The sequence below is a fragment of the Lepidochelys kempii genome, chromosome 3 (assembly GCF_965140265.1).
Source record: "Lepidochelys kempii isolate rLepKem1 chromosome 3, rLepKem1.hap2, whole genome shotgun sequence".
NCBI lineage: Eukaryota > Metazoa > Chordata > Testudines > Cheloniidae > Lepidochelys > Lepidochelys kempii.
The window spans coordinates 118,681,099-118,708,871 of record NC_133258.1 but is presented as its reverse complement, the minus strand read 5'-3'; the positions used below and the strand labels follow the sequence as shown (position 1 = coordinate 118,708,871).

The following is a 27,773-nucleotide window of genomic DNA, read 5'->3' as shown; positions in this document are numbered from 1 at the left end:
CCTTAACAAAAGCAAAACACAGGATTGAACTCTGCACTCCTTCAAAATGAAGATAAATGAAGAGGGAAAAATAGATACAGACTTCCCTTTCCATATACTTAAAATATACCAAATGTACTGGTATTTCAACCCACTTTTAACCCTCTCATAGATCTTGTTTTTTTCTTTTTAAAGAGAGGACAGTAGGGGAGGTTTATGTATTTTTTTCTGTGTCTAGAGGAGGAAAATTAAGGAAATCCCTGCCCTAGTGGACCTTACAATCCTACACAATCTTTCCTTGATCAGCCTCTAATTTGCAAATCAGTGAATGTCAGTAAGAGGAATCACGGCCATCATCATCACCATCACACACACTACTGTTTTGTTTTGACAATTTACTGTACTACTTATTCCATCCTCAAAAAGTTGCATTTCTTTTTCACATTGTTTCAGTATGGTAAACACTATTTCCTAAACTCACACTCTTCAGCTTAACCAGACAATTTTTGACAGTCTGAAGTACTTACATTGCAATGGAGCTTTGTATTTAGATAGGCCACATTACTTGTCTGTCTCAGTTTATCAACGTACCTCTAATACTTATTTCAAAAATACACTGAGAGGTATACAAGTGTGTGCGTGTGCGTGCGTGCAACTGGGAGCTGGGGGAGGGGAGTACACAGTAAACAAATATGTTAGAGAGGGCAGAAGAAGTCAGACAGCAGTACCAAGAAACCCAATATATGTTGTTGGGGGGCCGGGTTTTAGCCCTGGCTTTAGAAATCTGGCAGCAAATGCATGCAACTGCTCTGCTTTATCACACAAATGGAGACTGGAGAGGATGCAGCAGACAATATTCACTTCTCTGTACTGATGACCTTCACCCTCCTGGGTTAAGTAGTCCAAAAGGAGAACTGAACAAATACCACTAGCAAGAATATAACAAAGCTGAAAATCCCAAAATATTTTGGAATAAGACAGGTTTTACGTAAGTACTTTTTTCTGGAACATGGTGTCCATTCTCTGTCAAAGCAAGAGGAGAAAGCCATCACCTACAGCAGTTTGATGCAAAACTCAACATCAGCGTTGTAGCTGTGGTTTTTATCCCTTCATTCCCCCAGCTATCATTCCTTATTCACTCCACATGCTCCAAGAGAGAACCTCATCTCTTTGAACTTTTCTCCACTACTTTCAAAGGGGGGAGGGAAGAGAGAGGGAGGGAAAGAGAAAGGGGAAAAAAGACAGAAAGGACACATCAAGGTGAATTAGATTTCCACATCATTTATCCTACAAGAAAGTACATGCTTTAATCTACCCTGAACCAGTCACAGGCATCATTAAGGCTGCATTTTGTCTACAAAGCTAAAGGAGTAGTGAATGTAATCTTACACTGCCGTGTCAGTCTAGTTTGACCAGTTTCGCAAGTTCACTTGAGAAGGAAGTGTGATGTTTTCATTTAGAGGAACATGAACAAAGCTTGAAAACATGGCTGGAAGTGTTAAAGTAAATGGGACTGTGTATATCTGAAGGGGAAAGGAACTTATTTTTAAAAATTGTCAGTAGAATTTTAACAGTTGATGACAGATTCACTTAAAGTTAGAATCTGAACACTTCTGTTAAGATCATGGGGGGAAACGTGATGAATAAAGAGATTTCAAAAGAAAAAAATAAAAGGAGTACTTGTGGCACCTTAGAGACTAACCAATTTATTTGAGCATGAGCTTTCGTGAGCTACAGCTCACTTCCGATGAAGTGAGCTGTAGCTCACGAAAGCTCATGCTCAAATAAATTGGTTAGTCATGAGCTTTCGTGAGCTACAGCTCACTTCCGATGAAGTGAGCTGTAGCTCACGAAAGCTCATGCTCAAATAAATTGGTTAGTCTCTAAGGTGCCACAAGTACTCCTTTTCTTTTTGCGAATACAGACTAACACGGCTGTTACTCTGAAACCTGTCAAAAGAAAAAATATTTACTGAAATGTAATCCATGACCCCAGATACAGTCATTTGTAAGGAGGAGGAATTCAGACACTCTAGACAAAGAGTGCAATCAACAAGGTTGCTCTGGATGGCAAGAAGGGGCCACTTTTAAAATACTGTATATTGTTTTCTGAGCAATTCCCATCGCTATTACTGTACATGGGACTCTCCCTAAACCAGCCCGATATATTTTATGTACATAATTAACTTCATAGGATGCATACCCATTGGACAAATGTATAGAAAAATAAACTGTCCACATGAAAATTATGTTTGCTTCCTCTGGAGAGAAATCCTGTGACCATTATGGAAAATAATGAGAAGCTAGATTATGAACCAGATCTTCAGCTCCATTTTGGCCCCTTTTTGCCCTTCCAGTGGTGCAAGGAAGCCAAAAGGCTGGCTCCGACACAACCCCATGGTGGGGGTAGGGGCACATGCCTGGAAAGGATTAAGGCTGCTGAACTCCAGAAATCCTCAGCTTCCACACTGTTCCCTGAGGGCCAGTGCCAACTGATGCAGTTTAAAGTGGCACTGAGTTGTGTATAATTGACATCAGCAATCTGGGACCGGTAAAGAGCTCCTTTGCAGCTGCCTCCTCCTCTCCTGCATTCAGTGCTTACTGGGCACAGTTGAGCCTTAAGCCCTATACTACCACTGATCAATTGAAACCAATGGCAAATGGCCCATTCAGATAAAAGTATAAATGACTGATGGGGAGACCAGCAATTGTGGTAAGAGCCTCTGCTGTGCTAATGTTCCTTCTTTTCTCTCATGTAAAGGTCCACCTGTTGAAAGTCCTGGCCCAGATGCTCCACTGCAGCGCTACACCTTTGCATTGCAATGCCAACACAAAGCAGGCCTACATCTAATACAGCCAAAGGATAATCCAGTTGTAGGGGAATCCTCCAGAGGCACAGAAGCAGTATATCCACTTCTATGCCACCCACATTTCTGGCATGGAGGCATAGGGGGGAGGGATAGCTCAGTGGTTTGAACATTGGCCTGCTAAACCCAGGGTTGTGAGTTCAGCCCTTGAGGGGGCCATTTAGGGATCCGGGGCAAAAACTGGGGATTGGTCCTGCTTTGAGCAGGGGGTTAGACTAGATGACCTCCTGAGGTCCCTTCCAACCCTGATATTCTATGTTTACATGGCCAGGACTTCCTGAAGCCTACTAAACTCTGTCAGGAAAATGGCCTGGCACATAGCTGGCAAGGGGAGGAGGAGAGCAAAGGCCACCTTTGCACACTCCCACCTGAACTGTGCTGAGAGCTCATTGTATTTTGAAAAGGATCTAGCCCCTATGTTAGATGTAATTATTATAATATTTAGCCATTCATGTAGTAATTTATGTTTTTAAAATGTTGTACAAACATTAGTCAATTCTGTTATCATTTGGGGATGAACAGGGAAAGACAGAAATAAGAAAATACTTTAAGGTGACTTGACTGAATCCAAATCTTTGTCTCCACAAAAAAATATGGTTGTCACATATTTCTACAGCCAAAATAATCAAAGCTTTTAAACATTAAATTATGTTAAATGGCTATTTATTCTTCAAATGCCTTCAAAGACAAGCCACAGATCTGACTGAATCCACACACAACAGCCCTGAGTTCATAAAATGACTGGTGTTTCCAACTGGACACTAACAACTAAATGTCTTCCTGTAATACCACCTTTTTATTTTAGAGGCCACCAAACAACAAAAGTTCTGGGTAATTTGCTTGTATAGCTCACTATTTCTGCCTCTGTTCATTCAGTTATGCCCCATACTGTACTTCAGAAGAAATATAGCTAGTTAATTATGCAGCAGTATGGGTTAGAATTTTCATTCAGGAGCTTTTATAAAGAAGCCAAGGCAAGAGACCAGTTTTCCTTTTCATCCTCAGGTCAGATGTATTAGTCATTCAATGTGTTTAGGTCTCTAAGAACAGGTCACAGCCTCATCATCAAAGCAAGCAACATGCAATTAATGTTTCACTTCTTTGCACCAATGTTTTGGTTATTCGAGGCTGGTGCTTAGAATTTTTCCTATACTGTTGGGGGAGAGGTGACTGTGTGGTTAAGAAGGGACTCTACTGTTGACACAATAAAAGTGTCCCACAAAGTTGTACAAGTTTATGGTTTATTAGGCAGTGTGATAAAAATTAATTCAAACACAAGTGTAAAGATGACCCAGCCAAATGTATAATCAACATGCTACATTCATAAAAATATGACTAGAAGCCATTAAATGCACAGCCAAGTGACTCTTCTTGTCTGATACAGACTGCATCCCCACACCCTTTTTTGTGAAATCTCCCACGACTGCACTACGTTTGGTTGGTATAGACAGTGCTCATGCATTTTCTTGCCACCACATTATCCGACGCTGTTCAGAATAGGTCTACAGAATACTGTGGTAAAAATGCCCAACAACTTCCAATGATAAAAGATTAATAAATAAATAAATAAATAACCCTAGTGCAGTCAGGGCTAGAGCAGGTTTTGGAAGGGAGCCATATCAAAATCTAGATTGCTAGAATTTATGAGTTTTGAAAAGAGCTGCTGGAAACTTTAAGGAGAAGCCTGAACATGAAGAAAATCAGAGAAGGGTGGGGAAACAGAGGAAAGAAGTAACAAGGAGACAAACAGTATATTTAGAGTAATACGCAATTGTTGAACTGTATATTCTGTTCAAATCTTGCATTTTCTGGGGACATGTGCGCCAGAGTAGGGGCTCTAAATTGAATGAAATTCCTGGCATAGAAGCCCAGCAAAAAACACTGCCAGATCTGCTGATCCCCCTCCAATCTCATCTTAAAGACAGAAGGGAGTGACAAGAAGGAATGAGTGAATGGGTGCAAGCAGAGTCCTGAAGATGAAGATTTGCATGCACGTATCTGAACAGACATACTCTGTGAGCAATTAAATCACTAAAGGGAAACAGGGTACCATGTACAAAGTAGGATGCTATTTTCAGTTGGTCATAACCTCTTTATTTCTTAACTAGTGTTTTGCAACATTTGGAAAACAGGTATGCAGGTTTTCATGCTAAGTTTGAAGTTAAATATTTTAAATCATTTGATTTAAAACAGCTGACATTTGTATGATTTTCTTTCTCTCTCTCACACACACACAGTTTTTTAAATTAACCTTTTGCTAGAAATGAGGACCTTTAACAAAAGGGATACTTTTAGTGGAAAAATTATTTTTGTGACTGAAGGCAAAGCTTATAACATGCCCCAATCTGAACCACAGCATTACCATTACGGTCTTATGATAAACAAAGATAACATAATAAAAACCATTTTTTAAAAAAAAGATAAATTGAGTGTACAAGTACACATGGACCTAAGAAAGGGAATCAATTTAGTTCTCCAAATTAAAATTAGATTCATGGCAGCACAACAAAGCATTGTAGATCTAGTACACTCCTAAAAAGTCTATATGCAGTCACTGGGCCAAATTCAATTTTAACTAACTTTCAGGTTTATCCACATAGGTTCCTATACTGTACTCAAGCACCATGGCATGCAAGTGCCTTATGTAAATCTTGAATTTGATTAACTTATTCCAGATTTACACAGGTTTAGCTCAGACTAGAGTTTGGCCCACTGTCAGCAAACTATACAAATAAGAGTACAATCAACTAAGTTCAGTTAATGTGACTTTCATATCCCAGACTTTTATATGAATTATCAAACTGAGATCTCAGTCAGTTTATTCCATTTGCTACATTTTCTGTGTAAATGTTTCTCCCTACGTGATGATTTCTATGCATCAATTAAGTTAAAATAAACTTTTAAAAGAAAAAGAAGAAAGTCCATATCCCCACAGTTACTGCATATACCACATGTGTTCATAACATTGGACAAGTCAGTTAGTACATCTGTTCCTCAGTTTACTAATTCTAATTGGTAAAGTGATTTGAGATTGTGTGATAAATTGTGTTAAATAAGTGCAAAGTTCAATTGCTAGTTTATCAGGCAGTCTAGAAAATGCCAGTCTTCTTTTGAAAGTTAAAAAAAAATGTCATCCAAGGATTACTTTGTTCATCTATGAAAATACTAAAAACAAATTGGCTCTTTGCTCACTAACTCCACTGCTAAAATCCTTCTTCTTGCCCTTGGTCATCGCTTGTCTTGATTACTGAAACCTTCCTACGGTATGTTTTCCTGTCTGGTCTCTCTGACTATCATGTCTGTTTCCTCCGAGCCTATCCAAAACACTGCTACAAAAGCAATCTTCCAACTCTCTAGCTGTCCATATCACCCCATTCTTGAATCTTTTCACTGTTTTCCTCACTCCTACCACAAATAAGTCAAGCTCCAAATCCTCACGTAAAATATCTTATGTCATCTGGCCCACACCTACACCTTAGCTCTCATTTTCTTCCTGCCACTTTGTACACTCTTAGCAATTCTTCAACCTACTTATCCTTTTCCTACCCTCATCTTTGTGCCTTCTCCCCTGTCCTCATCCACTAACTGCCCTCCTCCTTCCTCCTCCTTCAAACTCACTTATTTAAAATAACCTGTTCTTCCTCCTTCTCACCAACAATAGTCCCCATCCTTCCTTTGCCTGAGCTGTTGTCCATTGTCTTTTCTTTATGTTTCATAGACTATAAACTCTTTAAGGCAGGAATAGTGTCTTAATCTGCATCTGCAAACAACCTCTATAACCATAATGCTACACAAATGCTATTAACGGCAATAATAAATTTACATCAAAAAAGCAATTGCTCAAAAACCTTGTTAAATAGTAAAGAAGTGATGATTTTCATAATACTTTTAATACTTTCTGTTTCACATAATGAAAGAAAGTATTTCATTTCCCTGTAAAATGAGCAGGGCAAACTCAGTGCCATCAAGAATAATCATCTTTGGTGTTGGTCCTATTACATCTTCAGTGCCACTTGAGATTCATAATGGCTAAGTTTGAGTGGTGCAGAATACACTATATTCAGAAGTTATTTGTAACCAGGCAAAAGTTTCCTTTTTTAAAAAATATTTCCAGGTCAGACACTAATGATTTTGATTTATCCATAGCTAGCATCACATCTGTTAAAACACTGAAATACAACTAGTTGCTTGCAATAAGAGATACTAGTTTGATGTTCTGAACAATACTTTACAATTGCTACACCCACCTCATGATCAAGTTGCCAGCCCTCATCCCATATCATTATACTTGCTTGTAGGTCTAGTGGGAATGCTATAGGGCTAAGGCAAGTCTCCAAGGCCCAACGGCCTCTGAGAAGGAACAGGCCACCTTCTGATCTGTAGATGGAATGAACGGATTAGCAAAGAGCCAAGCCAGCTGTTGTTGCAAGCTTTATCAGTACACAGGCCTAACAGATGGGAACTCATTCTAAAAGCCTCCTGCTACAGTAAGCAAGGTCCTGGTGATGGCCTTCTGTTCACTAGGCTTCTTTTTGACAGAAAAGCAGACCAAAAATACACTAAGGGATATATATACATTTAAAACTACACACACGTTTAAACTTTATCAACTCTGGAGCATGTCAGTTTAAAAATACTAGACTTTGCTGAGTTTTCAGTCATTCTCTGGGTTTATATTTAATTTATTTTCAAAAAGATGTACTGTTATTTTCTTTAAATCTGAAATAACACTCATCTCTCTATGAGACTCAGCACGAGTAATACGGGATATAAAAAGATCTACAAATCATAGAATATCAGGATTGGAAGGGACCTCAGGAGATCACCTACTGCAATTAAGGGATGGGGCTTCTGTACTTTCGGAAGTACAGATCTAGTGTGTTTGTTTACTTAAGAAGTGTGAGATTCAGGGTTGCCCCCGGGATGATTTGGTCTGTTATTTGAAACACCTTCTTGTAACAAAAGCAGATATATATTAGACAATTTTTTATTGATGAACTTTCTGATTGATCCAAATTAAAAAGAAAATTAAAACAAAACCCACAAAATGTCACAGAAATAGAAAATTACAACAATTAAAAAAAAACCACATGATTATGGTCCAGAAAATTTTCTGTCCAATGAGCCATGAAAAATACAAGAAAGCAGTTAAATTTACATCTATTTAATAGATGAAAATATCTTACCAGATTGTTATATGGGCATGATCCAAAGCCAAATGGAGTCTTGATGTCAATGGCTTCTGACCTCAAAAATACATGTAATTAAGTTCACAGTATAATTTAGAAACCTACATTTCACTTCTTTCTTCATGGGCACCAATGTGAATAAGATTCAAATGAAGCAGTACAGTCTGACAACCTGCGACGTCATAGCCTCATATTTCCTCCTCTCTTATTTCGTGATGTGGGTTTCACATAAAAGCATGTTCCAATCTAAATTTATAGTATTTTCACTTTGGAAGATACACATTCAAAGCTCAGCAAAGCTGAGCATGCAAACTACCTGCATGCAAAGTAAGTATGCGGAGTCCTATTTACAAAAAGAAAAGGAGTACTTGTGGCACCTTAGAGACTAACCAATTTATTAGAGCATAAGCTTTCGTGAGCTACAGCTCACTTCCTCAGATGCATATCGTGGAAACTGCAGCAGGCTTTATATATACACAGAGAATACATATATATATATATATATGTATATATAAAGCCTGCTGCAGTTTCCACGATATGCATCTGAGGAAGTGAGCTGTAGCTCACGAAAGCTTATGCTCTAATAAATTGGTTAGTCTCTAAGGTGCCACAAGTACTCCTTTTCTTTTTGCGAATACAGACTAACACGGCTGTTACTCTGAAACCTATTTACAAAAGTTACACTAGCACACCACCTGAAGGTCAACTTTAATTTGTTTTTAAAGATATAAATTGCTATTACAATTTGACATAACTCCTTGTAACAAATTTTGATTCTTTGCAACACAGCTGTTTATTTCTGCCAAAAAATTTTCTTTGAAATATATTTCCAAGTCCGCTAACATAACTCTTTCTACCCACTGCGTTTAAGGTTAATTAATTTGACAGTTTTTTCTTGACTTAGAACTAGAAAATGCATGTATTATAAAAAATGAAATCGAAACAACATTCCAGACAAAGAAGTTGTTTAGTAAACACAACACCTAAATCTGGATGAACTTTCATTGACTCAAGATGTTTAGAACAGTTGGGTTATTCATCCAGCTTAAGCCAAACTATTTTATTTACTCTTACACGTAGTGAAATTGATCTTACACAGTGATCGACACTGATGGAAATACTTTACCCGGACATGTTTCTTACCACACATTTCTTCTGAATTAAATTAAATAATTTTCTTTAATTTACTGAAAAAAACAGTAGTGTGCTGGTTATATTTGTTTAAGAGGTTAAACAAGTCCCTACCCTCAAAACCAAACTTTTTCAAGCATCTCAGCTATTGTTCTATGCCTTGAAAACAAGAAATGAGTCCTACGTTGCTCCATCATACTAATGAGATTTATCCCAATATCCTAATGAATAACTTGGCTGCAAACTTCTGCATAATCATGAAAGTGATTTTTGACAGTGGATTACAATTAATAACATCATCAGGATAAAATAGCATGGAATTTAGTAAAATTTTAAAGCACCTCAACCTACACACACACATAGAGATTCTTTAGGCATTGTTCATGATGTGCAAAAGCAATACTTTAATACAGGATAAACCTGTGGTACGTACACAAAAAATGTTATTTAAGAATGCTGTTTCATTGTGTTTAAAGTTTGTGAAATGTATATCTGAATCCATCCCATGCCACCACGCATTGCTTAGGGCACAAACAAGAACGTTTCAATGGTAAACAAATAATAAATTTTTAAAATATTTTAACTAAAGAAGTCCTGTGACCTAAAGATCTTTTACATAACAAAATACTTGTTGAAAAACACCCTCATAAAACCCACAACACCCTCCTCCCATCCCCCCTGGCCCTCGCATGCATACCCAAAACCTATTCACTATAAAATATTTGCAAATGTGAGGTGCTGTCACATATTGAGGAATGACAACATGGAAGCTGTCAAGGAGAGTTCACATATATTATTCAGTCAAGGAATAAGAAGTTTTCTGTGTTTTAAAAGTCTAATTTGGATGAGGAATCAATTCTTAATCGCCAACAAGGATCAGCCTTCAGAGAAGCAAGCAAGCAATCAACAGTTTAGGATTTTACATTTGTACTTTTAGGGATGCTACTGTGCCATCATCAGTTCATGTCCTGAACCCCCATACTTCAGGATCACACTTACGACCTGCAAGGCTATAACTGGAACCAGCTGGAAGCCATATCCATTTGCATGGCATCTTCTGAAGAATTCTGACTCAGAGTTTGCTGGAGTCTATCAATGTTGCCTGGCAAAGGACTTTTAAAAAAGTGTCCTTTTCAAGTGTTGGAGACTGACAGCTGGACATCCAGAGCACAGGCCTTCTAACCTTTTGTGTGTAGTGTATTAAATTAGTGAAGTCTGAGGGTAAAGACGACAACAAATTCTGGCAACAACTGAAATAGAGAAACAACACACAAGTTTTTCATTAGGACACGTGGGTCAGAGAGTGAAATAAGTAGTAGCTGCTATCCATAAACACTTCAAACATGCACAGACTTGATCAACAGAGTTGTATTACTCACAGTCTTCCAAGCACAGCACACACACCCTACTGCTGTCACCAAACAAGGCTCCTTAGTTAAGTTTGACAGTATATCTCACACTCTCAAGGCCTGTAGATATCTGATAGTCTACTTTAAGGACAATATCCAGGGTTTAAATGTATAGACAGAAGAGCGAAAGGGCATGAAATCTTCCTCCATATCAGCTGGTTCAGCATGTCAGAATATGCTAGAACAGTGACTCTCTCATGCTTGTTTCAGAGTAGCAGCCGTGTAAGTCTGTATCCACAGAAAGAAAAGGAGTACTTGTGGCACCTTAGAGACTAACAAATTTATTTGGGCATTTTAGTCTCTAAGGTGCCATAAGTACTCCTTTTCTCTCATGTTTGAATGTCTCGTGGAACAAAGATGTGCCATTTGTGTTGTATTAAGTAACAGACAAATTACAACGCTTGTGAATGCTCACGTTACTGAACATAAAAGAAGAGAAATGGCAGATATCAGAATTTCTTCCAGTATCTCTATTACGTGGCAACAGCATCAGAGCTCCCAACTCAATTCAAACTGGACAGTGACAGCACACTGACTGATGCTCCACCTCTCATCATAAGTCACTCACTACTTCTTGTCAGTACAGCTATAAACATGCATATTTGTTGTTCAGCGCAAAAGAAACTGTATAATGTTGTTATTCTCTACTATTGCTATGACCATGGTCACTAAGACAAAACCAGCAGGTGAAGAACAGCTGGGAGAAATGGCATAGGAAGCCATGAATTTATGAAAAATGAAGTACATTCAGTACTGAGGCTCTTGGTGGATTTACTCAACCAGTAGAAAAGACAAAGACTGGACAAGGGAAGGAAGATGTTATGTCATGTTTAGCTTTTCTGCTTGGCAATATAGACAATACAGAAAAAATGCAGTCTTTTGAACACTCATTCCTACCGAATTTAATACTTAGCAGTACCAGATCCAGATGCTAATTGTAACCTTAAGTACTAGGTAACCACTCGGTCAGTGGAGTTAACATGCCAAGAAAAAAAACACCTTACAGTGCAATCACTTCCAATCCTATAGACATTTTCTTAAATGATGAAAATACAATCTCAAGACTTGCCAGAGCCAGGAAAAGCAAGCAAGCAAGCAAGCTGACTTCCTCACAAAAAAATCCGATTAGCAGACTGTCTCACACTGGCATTAACACTTTTGTTGCCAGTTCTCCACTGCAGCTGCAATAGAGCTGCAATTGTATTAACATTCCATCAACATGAATGGAGTGTTGGAAAGCATGTGGTATATTCACAGTCAGCACCGCAGGAACTTTTTACTTTGCCCATTCAGTAGCACTTGAAAGGTGAATGGGAGGTACCTGGCTAAATTCCCACATACAGTTTTGGAAATTTAGGGGCAAGTGAGTAGGAGCTAAAAAGACTTTCAGCCACATCAGAAAGAATTTTAGCAGATGCATTCTGTTGACTGAAATTACACAATTTTAATACAAACAGAATTTCACTGAAAAGTCAGATTTTGGGTTTGTTTACTCCAAAAGTGTAATCAGTGGAGAGAATGGAGGAGGTTCAACAAGGAAGGTTAAAAGGAAAGTATGGAACAAATCCAAAATTACAGTGTCAATTATTTCATGAAAATATGACACATTGCATCAGAAAATTCAAATGAATCAAATCTCTCCTCAGAATTTAAACAGTAACTTGTTAGGAAAGAACAAGGCACATACATGTCTTTTTGTAGGATTAGGCTTTGCATCTATATGCAGTGCAGATGTTTAGGATTTACAATCAATATGGTTCTCTTTTTCATGCTATAAAATGTATAAACAATTATGCCCAAGATGTGTGTAAAAGTTTTAATACTAAAACAAAACAGAGATTCAGGATGTTAGATGTTTATGTCTCTGAAAAGAAAAAAAACTTTATTATATGAGGATCCAATCACTAAAGTGATATTAATATAAAATAAACAATATATTTAAAAAAACCCACAAAAATACAATTGAGATTGTTGTGGGCTAAAAGGTAAACAATCCATTGCTGCCAATGTTTAAACTGTGGGAGCAGACACACTGCAATTACAGTTTTAGGATTTTGTTTTAAAAGATTTTGTCTTAAAAGATTTTGTCTCTTCCAAATTTTTATATTATCTTTTAAACGTATATGTGTGTCTTTCCATTTTGAAACTTTAGCTTCTTTATTTAAATTTCAGAGTAGCAGCCGTGTTAGTCTGTATCCGCAAAAAGAAAAGGAGGACTTGTGGCACCTTAGAGACTAACAAATTTATTTGAGCATAAGCTTTCGTGAGCTACAGCTCACTTAAATTGTCACTAAGGAGTCAAGAATTTTGGATAATAACTAGCAGCAAAAGAGGAGTTTCTTACTACTCTTCAGAACACTTTTACATGCCCTGGATCCATCAATTCTATCTACCTCTTCTTGACTAGCAAGTCAGCAATTAATGAGAATCTCAAGTTGTCTCCCCCACTAGCCAAACAGGACACAACTCCCATCACCTCCTCTTCAATTTGAGGATTTCCAAAACTTAAAACTCTTGGTAACACCACAAGATGCAATAAGCAAGAAGTGCAAATTCAAAACTTTTCACTGACTAGAAGGACAGATTCTCACACTGACAGAACTGGGTCCCAGAAAGAAATTGTTTGATAAGAAATATTCCAGCTCCCACTGGTACAGGCTGAATGGGATCTACAAAGAAAGCCCTGGACCCAAAGACTAATAATACAGAAGCTGGGAAAAGGTAAAGGCGCCAAGCTAAGTAGATTCTATTCAAAGTATTTAGATCAACTATCAAATAAAGAGCTTGGTTAAAAAACAGTAGTAACTTCCCTGGCACATCTAACAAAAATAAAAAGAGGGAGGGGAAATGGAGAGGCCCACAAAGCTACTCACTCAAGTCCCAGCTACAGAACATGCTGCCCACAAAAAACATCCACAGAGGAAAGCACGTCACGGCTAAATAGTGCTTAGAAAATGCATGGAGGGATCAGCAACTGGCAGCTTTGCAGAATTTTTAACAAAAGCCTCTCCCTTTTTCAGTCTGTGGGAGGTGAAGATGATGCAGTTGATTGGTCTTTTATGTTAAGAGGACAAGGAAGGCACATCAGCTTGTATGCTTCTGATATAGAGAGTTTTATCCATTTAAATAACACAAATCTAGATGCTTCTTACCCTCAAAGAGAACGAATAAGGATTCTGATTTTCTAAATTCAGCTACTCTAAATAAGAAGGTCTTAAGGGCCCTACATGCATCACATTTGAGTCAAAGCTTCTCCTTTACTGCTTTAGGAGTAAGGAAACAGCTGGGAAGGACTATCTCCTGTTTTAAATGAAAAGAGGAAGCATCCTACAGTAGACTTCTGATGTTCCCTTCTTTCAAGGGACCAGCAGTATGGAAAGGACTTTATTGGAAATTCCTGGATTTTTCAGCGTTCTACATTCATAAGCAAGGCCTAGAGGCTGAGTTCCTCAATCTGCCAATGTTTAAATAACTAGGTGGCTATTTTTCTTTCCTCTTGGGCCTTAGGAGAAGAAGTCTCTTTCTGGTTCTCCCCAGAGTTCCATCATCTGAAAAATACTTTGCCTTAAAGATCACTACCTAATTTGCTTCCAAATACTCCTTTCCTAGAACATGTAGGGCCAGGCAAAACAGAGGTTCAAATTTGTCCAATGACACAGAAGAAGCAACCCATTCAGAAAAACCCCAGCTGGTTAATGTAGGCTACCACAACCATGTTATAAGATATGAGCAAAACACGATAACGAAATCCGTCTGTCAAGGTGAGGAGAGTACATCAAACAGCACTTACCTTTGAGCACACTGATGTGCAATTCTCTGATGTGTTCCAAACACCTTCTAGCATTCTTTGGCCTGAATTAGCTCCTCAGCCCAAAAGAACGGAATATGGTGTCAGCTAAATATAAACCAGACACTCTAGAAGTATGGCTTTCAAGGCATTCTCTTGCTCTTCATCAACTGAGGAAGCATTCTACATGCTCTAGTCAAAGGGACTGGCTAAAAAAATGTCTCAAAGAACTCCTTTCCTGAAGTAATAGGAATTGCAGCATGTTCCTAAGGTGATGCTGAGATCAAAGTACCAAGTCTTGGCAAGATAACATTAACCTCAGGAAGCACACCAAGAAGTAGCAGAAAAGTATTCCTGTGCCTCAGTGAACAGTTACAGTTCCTGTCCAGGGATTGAAACACTGGTACCCATGAATTATCCATTGACAGGCAATAAGACACCTCTTTTTGCATTTAACAGCAAATCCAGACGATTAGGTTCCTAATTTTCTTGACCACAACAGCAATCTGTACAAAGGTGCTGGCCCCAATCTAAACCAGGGGTTCTCAAACTTCACTGCATCACGACCCTCTTCTGAATTACTACATGACCCCAGGATGGAGGTCTGAAGCCTGAGCCCGCCCAAGCCCTGCCACCCCGGGTGAGGGGGGCCCAAGCCCAAGCCCCACCACTCTAGGCGGGGGACCAAAGCAGAAGCCAAGGGCTTCAGCCGCAAGCAGGGGGCCTGTAACCAGCCCTGGGCAGCGGGGCTTAGAAGTCCTTGGGCTTTGTCTTTGGCCCCAGGAGGTGGGGTTTGGGCGTTGGCCCCAGGAAGTCTGAGCCAGTCCTGGTGACCCCATTAAAACACGGTTGCGACCCACTTTGGGGTCCCGACCCACAGTTTGAGAACTGCTGATCTAAACCAGTAACAAACCTCCTACCTCCAGAGGTCTGCTGCCACAACGTCCCAAGTTTGTAACATCCTGAGAAAGTAACCAATCTGAAAACATGGATCCTGTACTAGAAAAGGGGCTGATCCACATGAACCACAGGTACCTTGTCGGAGGATAGCAACTGACACGTATAGATAGATATACCCCTGCATGTTGATCAATGCCAGAAAGTTACATGGAAATATTGCTGGAAGAGTCAAATGCAGGTTTCCATCTTGAACCAAGACATTTTATGAACAAGTTGAACATTTCAAGCTTGCATAAAGAAAACAATTTTTGCTATGTTTTGTAGAAAAAATTATATATAAATCTGAAAAGAGGGTGAAAGGACTGAAACTTGAAGTGTCCATAATAGAGAGACACTAGTGCCTCCTCCGCCCCCCAACTTCCATTGGTGATGAAGGATTTTAAAAAAGGGGGGGGTAATTCAGAATGACAACATTTCCCAGTTCTTTCCTTAGAGAATTATTTGGAAGTATTCTGTATTTTGTTAAAGTTTGTAATTTTAATCATATGTAATGTTCTTAGATTTTGAGAAAGGAAGGAACAGATAAATCAAACTACTTAAAATTCTTAATAAAGATGGTGCCCCAATTGGCTACCAGGAACCAAAATCAGAAGTTTTCATTGATTGACACCCAGCCTCCAAAGATGAGAAAGAGAAACTGCCCATTCATCCTGTGCTGGTGGGAACCAATCCACAGACATACAAGTAGCAGCAAAGATTCTAGGAACCCACCACAGAACAGACTCCCCCAGCATGCAGGTGGGCTTTGAGGGTCAGCTGATGAAAAAAGCAGATCCACCAATCATTCCTGCCAGACAGAAACAGGAGCTACAGGGCTTCTGCAGCCTGAAAACTTCAGTAGCCAGCTTGGATCAACTTAATCACCACTTCACAGTCTGGACTGGATGATTCTTTTACCCACACCGTCCACAAAGCACCCTTGTAGTCAGGATTCAGCCCTGAGTCTTTCAGTAGATCCATTATACCTATCACTTGACTAGACAGTATTGTTGTGTTGTGAGAACTGACCAAAATAGGTACTAGTTTCCTTTTTTTAAACTGTCCCAAAATCAGAAGCATCCAGTAAATGGGTTCAGTAGCTATAAAAAAAATTAGAATGACTAATATTGTTTGTGTTCTTAGACTGCAGGGAAACTACTTCTAATGCATTTTAGCTACTGGAATTAGGGAGCAACGTTACTGATTTTACTTAAGTCTTCAGGGTAGTTAAGGCTATATGTTAAAAGGACACCACTCAAGCAAAAAAAGTAGAGTTTTATTTCTTTAAAAAACTCTTGGAATGCCCCTTATAATCACTTGAAAATAAAAATAGTTTTCCCTACAGATACTGACCCCTCTTTTTCGCCAACCATGGCTCCTGAACCCACTCTAACCATCTGCAGAACAGAGCTGAAATTGTCATTGCTGTTTTTATTACAGCTTTAACTTATAGAAAATCTTCAATCAAAATCATCTCTTTGTGCCATAGTCTAGAATGTCAGCAGAGCTTTAGGAATGAGTTTTTCTTATGCTGTGAAGTCAGCTGGAGTTCACATACTTTTTGTATGATCTACAAAAATTGTGAACTCTGCTGCTCAAATTTTTCAGATATCAAATGAGCGAATTTTTTAAAAAAGTAACATGTAGACTCGGTAGATTTGCTCATCATTATTGTAATCATTTTAAGATAGACTAAATTCTCGGGGGTTGGACCATGTCTTTGTAACCTGTAAGGCTCCTATAGCAAACCTCTGAACATTACAAAATAAACACACAAAAATAATAAAGTCTCATTCTGAGTTCTTGGCTACTGTATCTGGCATTTACTGAGGCTAACTCAGAATCTTCTGACATGAATTAATAAGGAGAGAAACATACCAAACTTTACTTAGGCAAGGGAAATGGGCTACTAAAATTACATTTGATACCAGTTCAACTGCCAAATCCCCTCTAAAAAAAAAAAGAAGTAAAACCATACCAAAGATTTTAATTCTCCTCAGCATATTCTTATTACTTTACAGAAACACCGTAAGAAGGAATAGCTATTGTTTTTATTTTGTTTCCAATCCCCTTATGCTCCTAACCATTACAGAGATCAAATTTAAATACACCAAGTAGCTGGTTTGAATGTCTGGAGCCCTAGTGAAACAGACTATAAGCATGCTGCAGCTTTATCCAACCCTGCTGCCTGGCTGCCATCCACCCATCATTTGGATGGGTAATTTCTCCCCTTGGGACCATATGCAGTGCTTAAAGCTGAGTCAGTTTGCTGTTTGGCATTATTCTGTAAAAGCAAAAAGACTTTGCTGGAATCTGACCTAGGAAGGGTAAAGATTTCTGCCTGGTTGGCTCAGCAGTTGGCTGGACATATTAAAAGAGCAAAAAAGAAAAAGAAATGTAAATGTTACTGTGATCCACCTGTTTCAGAATGTTTCTCATCCTGAAAAAAGGTAACTATTGGCTTTAAGCATTTAAGAATTAAACATTACTTTTGTGATCACTTACTATTCAATTGTGCAAAAGAAATGCAACAGCCAAAATTAAAATAATTAAACTAAAAATAAAGTATAATACAATGTAAACTTGTATTGCACCCAGACAATGTTGATGTCTGACTCTTCCTCTCTGTCCTATCTGTCCACTTTTTTTCTTTTTCAAATCATTCACACAAACCCCCCCGGACGACATCAGACACTAAAGTCTTCTGGAAATGGTTACTGGTTGCACTAACAAAGCATTCCTTTGTATTTCACAATGTTTATTAATATTCTCCAAACTTATTCTTATTTTATCATGGCTACCTACTTTGGCGGTTCACTGAACTGTGAGAAAACGATGATTTACGTATAGAGGAAATGGAATCGGTGCTTCTGTAATTGTCTCTCTTTCTGTGCACAGTACAATGAAAACAAGTCAAAGAATAATATATGTATAGAATGAATGTTCCTTTTCTGACAAATACCGCTTGTGCTACAGCTGGATTTTTCCCACAGTAAGTGGCTTTTCTAACACTGTCTGAAACCAACAGGTGAACAGAAATTTAAGACAGGGCCCAATCGTTCAACCCTTACTTATGCTGGTAGTTCCACTGATATTTATGGAACTACCAGTGTTAGCAAGGATTACAGAATCAGTCCTTAGGTATGATCAGTACAATCAGCAATAAAATGGTTAAGGCCCCACAGAAACAATAGGCAGGAACTGCTTGACAAGAAGAACATGGTAAGATGCTCTTTAGGGTACAAAGGGAACAAATCCTTTCTAGGCCCTAATTTCAGAAAAGCTGTACTATGTGCGAGAAAAAAGGGAAAGGGGAGAGTAATAACTGTAGCGTACTTCTTAATGCAGATTTCTGCTACATTTCCTTAGTATGGACAACTGGTGCGCAGAAGGGGTCCAGCCAAAATGGAACATGTATGTAGTATAACTCAATGGCGTTGACCATGGGTATTAAAATATTCATATCTTCTTTCAATATCACTTGCATACAAACAGCCTTTCCTCCTGCTCTGAAACATCAACATTAACCTCTGTTCTCCCAGGTGATGCCAACTGGCTACAGAATTAGTACAATCTTTCCAGACAAAACAACGATGGATGGAAGCACCTGTCGGACATTTTATTCTGTCCCTACAGTATTCAAAGGACTATGAAACTACAGCCTACCAGCAGGAAAAGGACTGAGCATCGTTAGGATTTTTGGTATAGTTTTTAAGGGCTATTTTAGAAATACTAAAGCACAGTATAATCACTTCACTCTCTAGTTTTATATAGAATGTTGCCATTTCCACTCCCCTCTAGCCTTCCATGTACATTAATCATATGGACTATTTACTAGAAAAAACTATATGATAGCCTTAACTTCATGTGTTTTAAAATAAGACATTCTGTAAAAAGGAAGAGTGCATAATGCCTCCCTTATGAGGCACTAAGGAGTATGAATAATAATCTGAGGACTCATATGGCTTTGTTATTACAGGGCTTTATACGATAAAGCTCCCAGAAGATTAAAAAAAACTACTGTAGTCAGTCTGAAAGTGTTTTTGTTAAGAAGCATTATTCATTTTTTGTTTTTTAAATGTGTACAGTAATTGTGTTCATAGTGGAGTTTAAAACATGGAACTGTATTATACGCTTCATCCCAGCTCCAATGCTTCCCCCCTCAGCTACCTACCAAAGAAAGAAAGAAAAACCCAAGGCATCATCAGTTCCTGAATGAACAATAAAATTTTACAAGATGGGTGTCCTCTGGGAAATCATGTCTAAATTAACCCTGCAAAACATGGCAGAAAAATGTACCATGAGGAAATTCTGTTCAAAAATCAAACTGGAGCTTAGCTCTGGTCATGCCACAGCTAATCAGTCTAGGCAAGTGGTATTTAAAAAAAAAGAACAGTCTCCTGCCCCTGTCTTGATGTTTTCCCCATATAGAACTAAGTGTCTACAGTGTGTTAAAAATACACAATTCACAAAAGTTCAACAAGGAAGTTTTAGGGATATTGACTAATAGTAAGGCTGTACACATTTACAGCCTCTTACATCAGAGGATCTCAAAACACCTTGCAAACATGGGATCTGATTCTCCACTGCTTTGCAACAAGTGTAGTCATTTATAGCTGTGCAAAGTTAATGCAGAGTGGGTGTAAAACATTTACCAAGTCGGAATGATAGCATTTTACATCAAACTATGTACAGGCATAAGTGCCTGTGCAAGGGAGTAGAGAATCAGGCCTGTAATTTATTTCAACCTCAGAACAACCTTCCAAGACAGGGAAATGATATCATCTCCATTTAATGCCCTGTTATCTTAGATACAACAGTGATGGGTGCATAAGAAGTATAAATGGACTGATCACGCAGATGGAAAGACTGACAGGAAAGGTCAAATGACTTTCCCAAAATCACCCAGAAAGCCAAGGGCAAAGCTGTGAATAGCTCCCAGATTGACTTGAACACTAGACAATACTCTCCCCCTGCAATAGCCTGCTTCTAGAAGTTGTTTTTTATCTGGGGATGTTCGCTCATTAGAGGTCATATACGACAATTTCCGTTTTTATTCAATTTGAAGTGACTTTGCAAGGGAAGAAAAGCCCAGAATCTTAGAATTAGATCCACTTGTTCATTTTAATTATACCACATTGCTCTTTTCGAAGGAGTACTGCGTGCCTTTATAAGTTGATGTGCTCCCCTTTGAAATTAACAATTTAGACCTGATAATTACAGAGTTGAAACTGTGTGGTATATTGTTTGGGGGTGAGGGTGGGTTTAATAATGTTTAATTTTACATAGTATTTTACCTCAAAATCTGGAAAGCTATCACCAATCATGTAAATTCCCATTTTACACCTACACTGATTAATAAATTTTTAATGCATTTAGGTGGACCCTTTGGACCATTGTTGTTTGTGCATTTCAAGAATTTCCTCAATGTTGGCTGTTTGAAATGACTCTCTGCAAATACCTTCTTTTAAATGATGATTTCCATAAGAGAAAACGGTACATTTTTAGGGAACAATCCTGAAAATACATCAAATTACATTACATGAAATTCCATGCTTTATTCCTATGTTTTCTTCTTTAAAAGAATGTTTTTTCAGGAATTTAAGTACTAAAGATTTTGTGGATCTTTTTCTTTTTAAGGGTTCCTCAGAGAAGGCTCTGCTATCAAATGTCAGGATGTCACTGATGTATGATGCACTACTGCAGGAACGGCACCGTTGGATCACATGACTGAAACGACCCAGAAAGGCAAAGTTGGAGCTTTCTGCTTTCTAAAGTAACAATCAATAGGTGTGAAGCACACATACTAATCACTTCTCTTAAATGTTTTGTTGTTTTAAATGATATTACATGCCATAAATCCCCAAAGTTATCTTTATCAAATTGATACCGCAGAAAGATTGCCTAGGGAGAAACTGGCAGACGTCACAAGTTTCAGCGTCAACCACCATCTTGGAAAAGCCCACTAGAAGAAAAAGTCTGACCTATTCATATTTTGGGGTTCCCTCCCCACCTTTACATAATAAAACAGACAAGGACAGACAGGAATATTGGCCATTTCTTTGACATGCCCTCAAGAGTATTATTTATACTAAGCATTTACAGTACTGTCTTTCATCTAAGGCTCTCAAGGCTCCTCACAAACTGTGAGGGAAATACTTTTTTGACAAACAGAGAAACTGAGGCATGGAGAGGTTTAATCTTTGTCATTAGCTAAATCACACAGGAAGTCAGCAACAAAGCTGGGACAAACTAAGCTGCAATATCTTTCCACTTATAGACATATTCATTTGTAACATACATACACACAATTTTATATATAAAATAAATACTGCAAGAGAAAACAATGCAATGCTGAGGTTTTAATACAGTTTTCAATCCATTTGTTTCTCAGCAAGGAAAGCTGCCAACTTTCGGATAACACTCTGAATGAACGCACCACAGCACTATTTCTGGCAAAAACAAAACCTGAAGCACAAGGTATTTTCAGGCTATTCAAAGTTTTAAAGCACTTGGTACATAAATTTTCCTCCTGGAATTCTGCTTGAAGCCAGCGTTGTATAACAACGGGTGAAAGTGTCAGAGAAAGGAGGAGGGAACCTGGTTCCTATATATAGGATCAAAGAACATAAAACACAGGAGACAATAAAAAGAAAGCAAGCAAGAAAAAGTAGTATTAAAAAAAGGCATGATGAATGGCGTATACATCCTTGTGATAATTCCTTCCCTGCTTTATTGCTCAGTAATGATCACACAATACTACACTTCATTGATCACTGCTTGAAATCTAAGCTTCATTTCCTTCACATACGTTAAACACCTTTGACTAGAATTCACTTCATGTAACTTTTCAGCACTTTCTTTTTAGTATAAAAAGAAACTGCATATAAATACTGAATGAAGAAAAATCATTCAACATTATTGTTCTTTAACATCTACAGAGTCAGGAAATTTCTTTGAGGTTCAAAAGCTTCAGTGGCAAAGCAGGGCACCACATCAAGGCTTTCCATATATTAAGTGCACGCCTTGGGTTAGTGATTTAAATCAGCTTTGCCCATGAGCTGCAAAGGCTTAATACAGGTTTCCTCATAGCAAAAACAATCTCTAATCTCTGGACAGAAGAGACTGGACCTACACTCAAATTACTTAACACTTCTTGACTTTACAGATATTTTCAGCTCCCAAATTAAAAAGTATGAAGTTTCCTTTTCCTTGATAAAACACTTACTAGAATGACATCATTTATGGACAGTCCTTTTTTGCTTATCCTTCCCCCTTCTCTTTTGGTGGGCTGCTAATGGACTTTGCAGTATTCCCCCTGAATAACCACATGTCCTTCCCAATGTGGAACAAATGACCCCAAACACAGGAAAGCATCCAACGAATCAACCAACCACAGATAACTAATATTAGTCTGTCAGCTGACTTATAATCATTTATTCCAAAAGATAATGATGATCCTGTGTTGGGGGAAGATGTGTTCATTAAGAATGCCCATATCCATTTGTTTACATTACGTTTTTAAAATGCCAGCTTACCCAACAGAATTAGTGGAGTACAACTATCTATAATTAATTATGGATTAATATGGATATTTATATACACATACATATATATATTATATGCATGTGCACGCGCACACACACGCGTGCACACGGATAGATAGACGCTACACTTAACTATGAGATTAAGAGCCAAATCTTGAAGTCCTTTTCCAGTTTTTATAACCAACAAATTTTCACTGACTAATGGAGCTATGCCTGAGTGATGACTGTGTAAAAACAAATTAAGGACTTTAAGATATGGCCCACCAGGAAGGATGGATAGATAAATGGGTGGAAGGAATCAAAAACGCAGAAGGAGAGATGTGATTAGGACACTGGAGTGGGACTCAGGAGATCAAGACTGAGTTTCAGCTCTGCAAGAGACCACCTGCATTATCATGGGCTAAGGTTGCCACCTGTCCAGGTTTTATCAGGACAATCCGGTTTTTGGCTTCTGTGTCGGGGTGCCATTTAGGGAAAGCCCAGTCGGGGGGTAGGGGGAGAGGTGGAGACGATCCATCAAGAGATGGGGGCGGGGCCTTGGGGGGAAGAAGCGGAGCATGGGTGGGGCTCGCAGGTCTGGTTACCAGTAATTAGAAAGGTGGCAACTCTACCATGGGCAAATCATTTAATCTCCATGACACACTTACCCTGCAGCGATAGTAATAATAATAATACTTTATTCTCACAATATCCCTGTGAGGTGGACATTCATTAAAGTTTGAGAAATGCTCAGCTACCTCCTTGATGGGTCATATAAGCATACAGGTGCACTAGAAATGGTTGCTTGTTTATAATATCTGGTATCAGCAACAAAAACTCTATCTACTATAAACAACACTCTAAATCCTCAGAACAGCAAGTCTGACTACTTTTGTAGACTGTTTGCTATAGCAAAGAAACTGAAACTCTTCTAAACTGACTTCTTAGTGCAAAAATATCCCATAACGATACACTGTGCAGTTACAGCATATGGCCACTCACTGGAAAATATGAGGCTGAAACAGCCAGTAATTTATAAATCTATATCAGATACCTGTGTGCTTCAATGTAAGTGTGCTTGTGTCTGAGTCATCTGAAGAACATTTATTTCATGTGCAGCACATGTGTAAATATTTACATACTTGCATAAATCAAATATAATTGAAAAGCTAAAAAATTAACCAAAGCCAACAAAATAACTAGAGGGCAACATGCATAAGCAAACACTAAAGACCACAACTTACTAGACATCCTTACACTTCATTGTTATCAAAAATTAGAGGCAAACAATAAAAGAGGCCTATTAAAATATTCTTCAGTTGTTCTGCAGATCACTTAAAAACAAAAAAGAAGTAACTGTTTCTAAGCATGTATATTTCAATATAACAAGATTTAACACTATGTATTTATTATGCTGGTCGAATAGCTCTACTGCATTACAGTATCTAACTCTGAAGCTTCTATATAAGCCTGAAATTAAACAACAGGAAATAAGTGACTATGGCACCTGATTAAAAAAGTCAATCAAGCTAAATGCCAAAAGAATAGCACGGATCAGAAGAAAGTGACTCATGTTTACTGGAAAGCAAGCCAAAAGCAACTGTACCATTGGGAGTTTATAGTCCCTGAACTGATGTAAACAAATGATGTTGTTATCCCATCTTGGCACACGGGACATCACCTGCACATGCCATAGGTGGAAGGAAAAAGGTAGCAAAAAGTGTGGGAAAGACAGACATTCTCAGAGGTATACTGAAGTTAAGTGGCTTGTTTATGATTTAAAGAGGGAGTAGAGAACTTGCTTCAATTTTGAACATTATTGTTCCATATAGACCAGAATGCCTGGGGATTCCCCATGGGTCTTGAGACAATGTCAATAAAGAGTAGCCTCAGGGAAATTAAATATAATATTCAGACCATTAATTCAGCATGCACACACAGCTTTTATATAATATATACATATTTCAAACATCCTTACTTCAAAACTGGTTTATCCCTTACTGAAAGGAAAAAATGAGTTTTAAATTTCTCCACCTCTGAGATTCACTCTGGCTTCAAAGAAAACACAAAAGCTGTATGTCTACATTGCTGTGTGCATACAGAGACACAAATGCACCCACACAAGGGTGGGGAGGAGGGGTGAGGGGACTTTACTAGCAGGACAGGAAAGGTAAGCAGCCTGTCTATTCACAATAACACTTGTTAATTTTTAAAAAGCGTGTCCTACCCCACATATTTCAAATGTATGCATAATTTTAATATTGAATTATAGGCTGTACAGTTGGGCTCCAAAGCAACTTCTGGGGGCAAGGACAAAAGGGAAAATAAAGGTGGCTTTATGTCCCCTTTGAGCTTCTCTGATTCTCGAGCCAGTCGGTGTGCAACATGGACCCAGGGCGCAAGTTAAAGCTTCAGAGGAGATCCAACTTTTGCTCATCTGTTAACAGCCCATAAGGGCTGTTCTGGCAATCAACAAGGGCTCTATCAATGCCACCTTCACCAGGGCTGCAAGGAGTGTGGTGGGGCAATTAACCCTCCTCTTTGACAACAAGGAATTTACCCTAAGCCAGGAGAATTCCTCAGCAGATGCATACAGGGACTTTACAGCCCTTTTGTACCACTCCCCCAGCACAAAGGGGCTGTATCACAATGAATAATTGAGCCCATTGTCTTTTTAGGGTATTTTCACCATCCAGGACCAGAAACAGTATGAGAAAACCCCAGCTTCTGCACCCATGTGGAGTCCCATTGTCTTCAAGAGAGCTGCAATGGGATTCCACAGGGGTACAGAGTTCCTCACTTGTAATTGCCAAGACAGGTCTGGGATCTTAAAAGGGAACTTGTGTCAAAAGTCAATTTTTATAGATATGAAGCTTTTGGAGCATGTGCGGATTCTTAAACAGGAGCCAGAGGCTATGGTAATTGAATTATGTATTTGCTAGGTGGAAAAATTAATTTTAACAAATCATTTCCTTATTTTGCTTCTAACTCCTTAGATTATTAACACTGACATGATTTTGCCTCATGAAATGAGTTACACGTTCCCATGCACACAAGTGTTTGTGCTTGTGGATTGCTCTATAGGATTTGGGCTTCTGGGGGTTGAAATAACAAAGTCCTTGACAGCAGATCTCAAAGCAGGATCAGGGCCTAAGAAAAAAGCAAACAACTAGTGGAACCCATACCTACCCCTAAGAAAAAGGTGATTATGGAGGGATACAACAAAGACAGATGTGCAGGGAGAGACATTTTGTCCCAACATCAAGAAGCATTACCCTAGAAGGGGGAAAAGTCACTAAGCAGCCCTGTTTTCATAATTTTCTTTTTTAAATTATGCTTAAAATATTTTCAATATCAATTGCACAAGTTGAGTTCAGTTCCCGTAAAATTAAATTTTAATGTTTAAAAATTTTGTGACACGTTACTAAAACTTCTGGGATTTTACAATGCCCCACCCACAGTATTAGCCACACACCAGGAAATATTAGGAATAGTTTCTTGCCTTTCCATGGATGAAAACAGGGAAGGGAGGTTAAGAGAATTGAAATGAATTTAAAGCTGCTGAAAACTAATGTCTACCACACGAGGAATAAAATAAGCATGCAGTTTTATATTCAATAAAAAAATAATTGTTATGAAATATTCATTTGAAAAGTAATTAAGCCCTGCAATTGAAAAGCTAACCTTTCACAACACAAAATAATCATGCAGCTTGGAGATTAACGCATTCTGTGTCCTCTGGTGTTCATTACAATTTATGTAACATCTCATCCACGCTGATACTTGGATTGCTTATATTTTTTCTTTTTCTTAAAGCTTAAATGAAAAATAACCAAGATCGGTTCTTCTCAGAACCATCCCACAAACTGAAGGACCAGATTCTACCACCGTTATTGTCATTGAGTAGTACACCTTTCTCCATTAATAGTCCAGAGTATTAGGGAAAGTAATGGAGGCAAAATTGAGCCCCAAGTAATTAAAGCATTATTTAAAATGGGCTTATTTGAACAAAAGAATGCCCAGTTGTTGCTGATTTTACAGTGTAAGTGTCAGCTTGACTTTAGTTACTCAAAACAATTTACTTGACAGCACAACACAAACGATGACATCTATCTTTAAAGGTTGAAGATAAGCGACTTTCTCATGCAGAACTGATATTCTATCCCCCAAACTATGAGTGATTAACCCATCAAGCGAAGAGATATTTTGCCATTCCATTCATCCTAGCTAATCAATATCTCCAAGAATACCTTTACTTACACTTACATACAAAAATACACATTTCAAATTGTATAAATATAAATATGTATTATATATATATATATATATATATATATATATATATATATATATATATATATATATATATATATATATCTTTAAATCCCACAGTCTTTGAAATAGTCTGTTCTAAATTTTCCTTATGCTGAATCTCATAATTAGCCTCTCTGTAGTCTAGGCACATACAGAGATCAGGGATTATTCATTAGAGGAAGGAATTAGCAGGATTTTAGGCTTCAATGGCCTGAACAGACTATTAGCTTGCATTTGGCTATTAGGCGGGTAAGCAGAGCGGTCTCTAAAGCGTCACCAACAGATAACAATAAATTCTCAAAATGAGACTTAACACCTGCTTTTCTAATCTTGAAGGGAGGAGACAAAAAGCTGATTCAGCGGATGTACAGCATCCATTTGAGTCATACACACTCCTGATGTCATACAGGGCCTTGATAACTCATAGCGCTAGAAGTCATAGGTCACAAGATGAGTTAATAAGCCATGCAGCTGAGACCATGGCAATACAAGGCTTGGGTATCAAACAATATTTCACACATCCACAAGACAGCATGCAGAATCTCTGTGACTGTTTCCCTCTGATAGAGGAGTTTTTGAAAATGAAACAAAAGAGTGGTATGGAGGGTTGGCTTATTCAAGGGCTATCAGCGA

At 38.3% G+C, this 27,773-nt stretch overlaps 1 protein-coding gene and 1 long non-coding RNA gene across 14 annotated transcripts in view; both read right to left on the bottom strand.

Moving 5' to 3' along the window:
• Window positions 1-27,773, bottom strand: part of ARID1B (AT-rich interaction domain 1B) — a 404,857-nt gene that overhangs the window by 230,428 nt on the left and 146,656 nt on the right. The window lies entirely within an intron of this gene.
• On the bottom strand, window positions 6,275-8,406 carry LOC140909141 (uncharacterized). The gene is made up of 2 exons (XR_012158099.1): window positions 8,032-8,406; window positions 6,275-7,222 (listed from the first exon to the last, which is right to left on the bottom strand). It is a non-coding gene; the product is annotated as an uncharacterized lncRNA (long non-coding RNA).